We start from the raw sequence: 6631 nt of genomic DNA on the forward strand, positions 1-6631 counted from the left end.
AGCGAGGAGTGAGCGAGCCGTCTACAGCAAAGGAGTCTTCTTCTTCATTCACCCCTTCTCTTTTCCTTAGTGTTGCCCCTTAGCGGTGATACTAAGTAGAGCGAATATCTCGATTATCCGAGATAGGAGCTATAAACTTCTAGATCTCACGCGGATCGATGAGGTTCTGCTTCTATATCCCTTCGCGGATAGACGAAGCTCTGCCCAATTTTCTCGGAGCAGATCTGATTGCCCGGTGGTCCACGGATATCAACGTCCCCGTCACAGGCCAAAGACCCACGCAAGCAAGAGATGATAAACAGATCTTGCGTTTGTTTGAAAGGAGTTGTATTTCTATTGTTTTCATTGTGTAGGAGTCTTATAAAAAGGCTATCTTTTTGTTTCATTGTAACGATCGAAGTTGTAATGCTGTAAAAAGGACATAAGACCACATATTCAACATTGTGGCAGGTTGTTATTAATAACACCATAATCCGTGCTTCACACGCACGGGGAATTTTATCTCGACTCCTAAATAGAGATAAGCCTACGCCTAACACGCGTTGCCGGTTTAGTCTTTTACCGATTGAAGAAGACACCAGAATTCCAGTCTGGGGAATTTCATCCCGAAGCCTAAGAAGGGATGAGTCAGTGCCTAACACGCGTTGCCGGGTAGTCTATTCCCGTGAGAAAGACGAAGTCTACGTATTCACGCATGGGGAATTTTATCCCGAAGCCTAAATAGAGATAAGCCTACGCCTAACACGCGTTGCCGGTTTAGTCTTTTACCGATTGAAGAAGACACCAGAATTCCAGTCTGGGGAATTTCATCCCGAAGCCTAAGAAGGGATGAGTCAGTGCCTAACACGCGTTGCCGGGTAGTCTATTCCCGTGAGAAAGACGAAGTCTACGTATTCAATGTCGTAGCACTAAAAGAGTTAACTCTTTTAGCACAACGTTATGTGCAGAACAGATCTAAACAATCTGCATGCTAGCCCGACTCAAACGGGAGTCGGTAAAGGCTCATCAAACCCGTTGATGGCTGAGAATTTGCTAAAAATTCTATAAGTACGAGTCATCGATGCATCAGCTCTGTTAGTTGGTCTCGTGACTCGATTATCCAACAACATTAAAATAAGATCCACAAATGCATTGCGACCAAAGTCAACGTTTGACGATTCGAAACCCTAGGGTCAACGCCGGTCAACGCGTAACCCTAGGTCAACACCAGTCAACGCGTTGCGACCAAAGTCAACGTTTGACGATTCAAAACCCTAGGGTCAACGCCGGTCAACGCGTAACCCTAGGTCAACGTCAGTCAACGCGTTGCGACCAAGGTCAACGTTTGGCGATTCAAAACCCTAGGGTCAACGCCGGTTAACGCGTAACCCTAGGTCAATGCCGGTCAACGCGTTGCAACAAAAGTCAACGTTCGAGGATCCAAAATCCACACCAGTCAACGTTCGACGATTCAAAACCCTAAGGGTCAACGCCGATCAACGCGTAACCCTAGGTCAACGCCAGTCAACGCGTTGCAACCAGAGTCAACGTTCGACGATCCAAAACCCTAATGGTCAACGCCGGTCAACGCGTAACCCTAGGTCAATGCCAGTCAACGTGTTGCAACAAAAGTCAACGTTCGACGATTCAAAACCCTGAGGGTCAACGCCGGTCAACGCGTAACCCTAGGTCAACGCCAGTCAGTGCGTTGCGACAAAAGTCGACGTTCCAGGATTCAAAATCCACACTAATCAACGTTCAACGATTCAAAACCCTAGGGTCAACGCCGGTCAACGCGTAACCCTAGGTCAACACCGGTCAACGCATTGCGACAAAAAGTCAACATACGGTGATCTGAAACCCTAAGTCAACACAATGTGACGGAGGTAGTTCAAAGTCAACTCAATGACATTAGCCAAACTCAATTCATCAGCTGCAGACTCGAGACCCCGACGATGGCCAAGCGATAAACGCAGCGCCAGAAGAACTTCGGCTATTCGTCAAAGCATCGAATAGACCGAAAATCGAAGAAGCCAAGAGTTGAAGCTAACTACAGGTCCTTACGCCGACTGAAGGCTAGACCAATCACATCCAAAGTATTCCAGCCTCTTCTATAAAAGAAACGAGTCCGGAACGCTTTGGAGGGGGTATCTGTAGGCATCGAAAATTGCCTATAGGTCTCCACGAACGGTTCAGTGTTAAAGAGCGATGATGAATGTCACTATCCGATCCACAAGAGTCTAATTGACTCTTCGTCAAGCATCCAACGCACTTGGAATCACTCAAATCCGAGTTCGGACGAAGAATTTACGGGGAAAATAATCGAATACGCCTCAACGGAGTCTCGGGAAGTCGAAACACCCCGGGGGTGTCTAGGAAAAGCCTAGACACCCCAGGGGTGTCTCGGCCAAGCCGAGACACCCCAAGGGTGTCTCGGCCAATCCGAGACACCAGGGGGTGTCTAGGCCCCCTAGAGCCCCTCATTTGCCTATAAATAGCACCCCTTACCTTTGTTTTGAGGGGAGGATTTTTTGAGAAGGTTGGAGAAGCCCTGCTGCAGTGAAGAGTGGTCGAGCGCTTCAACAAGGAGAGGAGAGGTCTTCATCAGAGCCTTCATCACCCGTTCCCCCTTTTCCTTAGTATTACCCTTCGCCGGTAATCACTAAGAAGAGCTGATATCTCGTTTTAGCCGAGATAGATGCTTCAGGCTTCTAGATCTCACGCGGATCGACGAAGGTCTGTCCGATTCTTTCGGAACAGATCGGAGTGCCAGGTGGTCCACGGATATTGACGTCCCCGTCACAGGCAAAAGACCCACGCAAGCAAGAGACGATAAACAGATCTTGCGTTTGTTTGAAGAGAGTTGTACTTTTTTTTGTTTTCATTGTGTAAGAGTCTTATAAAAAGGCCATCTTTTTGTTTCATTGTAACGACTGAAGTTGTAATGAATACAGCAATGAATACAACAACTTTCTCCGCAAACAACCCTAGGTTGTCTCGGCCTTGGCCGAGACACCCAAGGGTGTCTCGGCCAAGGTTGAGACACCCACGGGTGTCTCGGGCTGTTGAACCCGAATTCGCCCGTTTTCGTCGATTATTGGATGTCTTGATGAAAATCGACACCAATCAACATTCGATGCACGAAACCCTAAGGGTCAACGCCGGTCAACGCGTAATCCTAGGTCAATGCCAGTCAACGCATTGCAACCAAAGTCAACGTTTGACGATTCAAAACCCTAGGGTAAACGCCGGTCAACGCGTAACCCTAGGTCAATGCCAGTCAACGGGTTGCAACCAGAGTCAACGTTTGACGATTCGAAACTCTAAGGTCAACGCCGGTCAACGCGTAACCCTAGGTCAACGCCAGTCAACGCGTTGCAACCAAAGTCAACATTTGACGATTCAAAACCCTAAGGGTTAACGCCGGTCAACGCGTAGCCCTAGGTCAACGCCAGTCGACGCGTTGCAACACAAGTCAACGTTCGACGATCCAAAACCCTAAGGGTCAACGCCGGTCAACGCGTAACCCTAGGTCAACGCCAGTCAACGCGTTGCAACCAAAGTCAACGTTCGACGATTCGAAACCCTAAGGGTCAACGCCGGTCAACGCGTAACCCTAGGTCAACGCCAGTCAACGCGTTGCAACCAAAGTCAATGTTTGACGATTCAAAACCCTAAGGGTCAACGCCGGTCAACGCGTAACCCTAGGTCAACGCCAGTCAACGCCAGTCAACGCGTTGCAACCAAAGTCAACGTTTGACGATTCAAAACCCTAGGTCAACGCCGGTCAACGCGTAACCCTAGGTCAACGCCAGTCAATGCGTTGCAACACAAGTCAACGTTTGACGATTCGAAACCCTAAGGGTCGACGCCGGTCAACGCGTAACCTTAGGTTAACGCCAGTCAACGCGTTGCAACCAAAGTCAACGTTTGACGATTCGAAACCCTAAGGGTCGACGCCGGTCAACACGTAACCCTAGGTCAACGCCAGTCAACGCGTTGCGACAAAAAGTCAACACACGATGATCTGAAAACCTAAGTCAACACAATGTGAGTCAACTCAATGACACGAGCCAAACTCAATTCATCAGCTGCAGACTCGAGACTCCGACGACGGCCAAGCGATAAACGCAGCGCCGGAAGAACTTCGGCTATTCGTCAAAGCATCGAATAGACCGAAAATCGAAGGAGCCAAGAGTTGAAGCTAACTACAGGTCCTTACGCCGACTGAAGGCTAGACCAATCACATCCAAAGTATTCCAGCCTCTTCTATAAAAGAAACGAGTCCGGAACGCTTTGGAGGGGGTATCTGTAGGCATCGAAAATTGCCTATAGGTCTCCACGAACGGTTCAGTGTTAAAGAGCGACGATGAACGTCACTATCTGATCCACAGGAGTCCAATTGACGTCGATGAACGATTGAAGTGAATCGACGAACTACGTGAGCTGATAGGATTTCGGAACAACGAAGACCCGGGCCAATCGGGAACCCGATAATGTTCACAAAAAGGACGATGCCCCTTATTTCTCGACCACTCTACAGATAATCCAACCACTGGAGCGGATCGAACTCTTCATCATGCATCCAACGCACTTAGAATCACTCAAATCCGAGTTCAGACGAAGAATTTACGGCGAAAACAATCGAATACACCTCAACGGAGTCTCAGGAATTCCAAAACACCCCAAGGGGTGTCTCAGAAATTCCGAGACACCCCAGGGGTGTCTCGGAAATTCCGAGACACCCCAAGGTGTCTCGGAAATTTCCGAGACACCCTAGGGGTGTCTCGGATTTCTTGAGACACCCTAGGGTGTCTAGGCACCCTAGGTGCTCCCTATGGCCTATAAATAGCCACCCCTTACCTCATTTTTGAAGATCTGGATTTTTGGAGAAGATTGGCGAAGCCCTGCTGCAGTGAAGAGTGGTCGAGCGCTTCAACAGAGGAGAGGTCTTCATCAGAGTCTTCATCACCCGTTCTCCCCTTTCCTTAGTATTACCCTTCGCCGGTAATCACTAAGAAGAGCAGATATCTCGTTTTAGCCGAGATAGACGCTTCAGGCTTCTAGATCTCACGCGGATCAACGAAGCTCTGTCCGATTTTTCGGCACAGATCTGAGTGCCAGGTAGTCCACGGATATTAACGTCCCCGTCACAGGCCAAAGACCCACGCAAGCAGAAGACCGATAAACGATCTCTGCGTTTGTTTGGACGAGAGTTGTAACTTTATTGTTTTCATTGTGTAAAGGTCTTATAAAAAGACAATCTTTTTTTTTTGTTTCATTGTAACGATTGAAGTTGTAATGAATACAGCAATGAATACAACAACTTTATCCGCAAACAGTAGAATCTGCAGTAAAGGAGGCATCCGTAATAAGCTGGCGCAAGCAATGACGCCCTCCTTCCCGTATCAAATGACGGGATTCGTCGGAGCGATCTCTGTCAAACCGAGGGAGTGGACCAACGGCCTGCCTGAGAGAAGCTGAAGAGCAGACCTCCCGGCTACAACCAGTGTTGGCATGAGGAGGAAGGCTACCCGCGGGAAACTCAACTGCAATAAAGCACAAGGGTGGAGTCAGAAAATCCATCGCATAAGAAGAATGATAAGCTCATTCACGGAATAATTGGAGAGACGATTTTGAGTGTCCTACACCGGAAGAACGGTATGCATCATCACGTGAATAGCGTGGTAATATACACCGACCTATAAGGTGTAGGACGACGCAAAATCGCCCCAATATACCAGAAGACTTGAATTGGCCAAGCAAGACAAGTCTGAAACCTTAACCCCCGCGAAGGAGGGTGTCGGTTCTTCCTTCATGACCCGCGAAGAGGTCAATCAGGGATACGGAAAATATAAATTCTCACCCCCGAAGAAAGAGGCCGCGGGGGAAGATGTCGCGGGAACCTCTTCCTCGCTGTGCTGCGAATGAGAACGACTCCTACGAGGTCGAGATCGGCGAGGAGACATTGAAATCTGCAACAAAAAGCAGCAAGTCAGGTACAAATATGAATACACGAAATTTAAAAGGGAAATTAAGAACTTTAATTAAAATCCTATGCATAAATAGGATTTCATAATTGAAGTCTAGTTAAACCTACAAATTTCGTGCATGCGAAACAATGATTGTCATGTTTCGCGGTGAATTTTGGTGAAATACCCAAAATACCCTTCGTGTTCAAGGCTAAATTCGAGTCAAGGACATGCTCGGGGTTGGGTCATGGTCGTCATATCTGATCATATAGCACCCCCCGATACCCCACAATTTTGGTTAATTTTACAAATGAGCCCTTTTGTAGAATTGAGCCAATTTTGCATATAGACCCTTTCACAAATTTCAATTTAACGTCCACATACCTTTATCAAAACTTTGGATATTGGGTTGTGGTCTAAACTTTTGGAATTTCAGCCCTAAATTTCAGCCCTTTTGCAAATAAACCCCTCTACACTTTGTGGGTTGCTTTTTTGCAAATAAACCCCTCAAACAACATTGGTTTTCTTGCATAAAGCACCCCTCAAAGTCGTGACCAAGCGGGTCTACAATCCAAGACCTAATTTCAGTCCCATTTTACATAAAAACCCCTACAAATGTTGCAACCAAATAGTCAATGTTTGACGATTCGAAACCCTAAGGTCAACGCCGGTCAACGCGT

The sequence above is a fragment of the Asparagus officinalis genome, chromosome 3 (genome assembly GCF_001876935.1).
Source record: "Asparagus officinalis chromosome 3, Aspof.V1, whole genome shotgun sequence".
Classification (NCBI taxonomy): Eukaryota; Viridiplantae; Streptophyta; class Magnoliopsida; order Asparagales; family Asparagaceae; genus Asparagus; species Asparagus officinalis.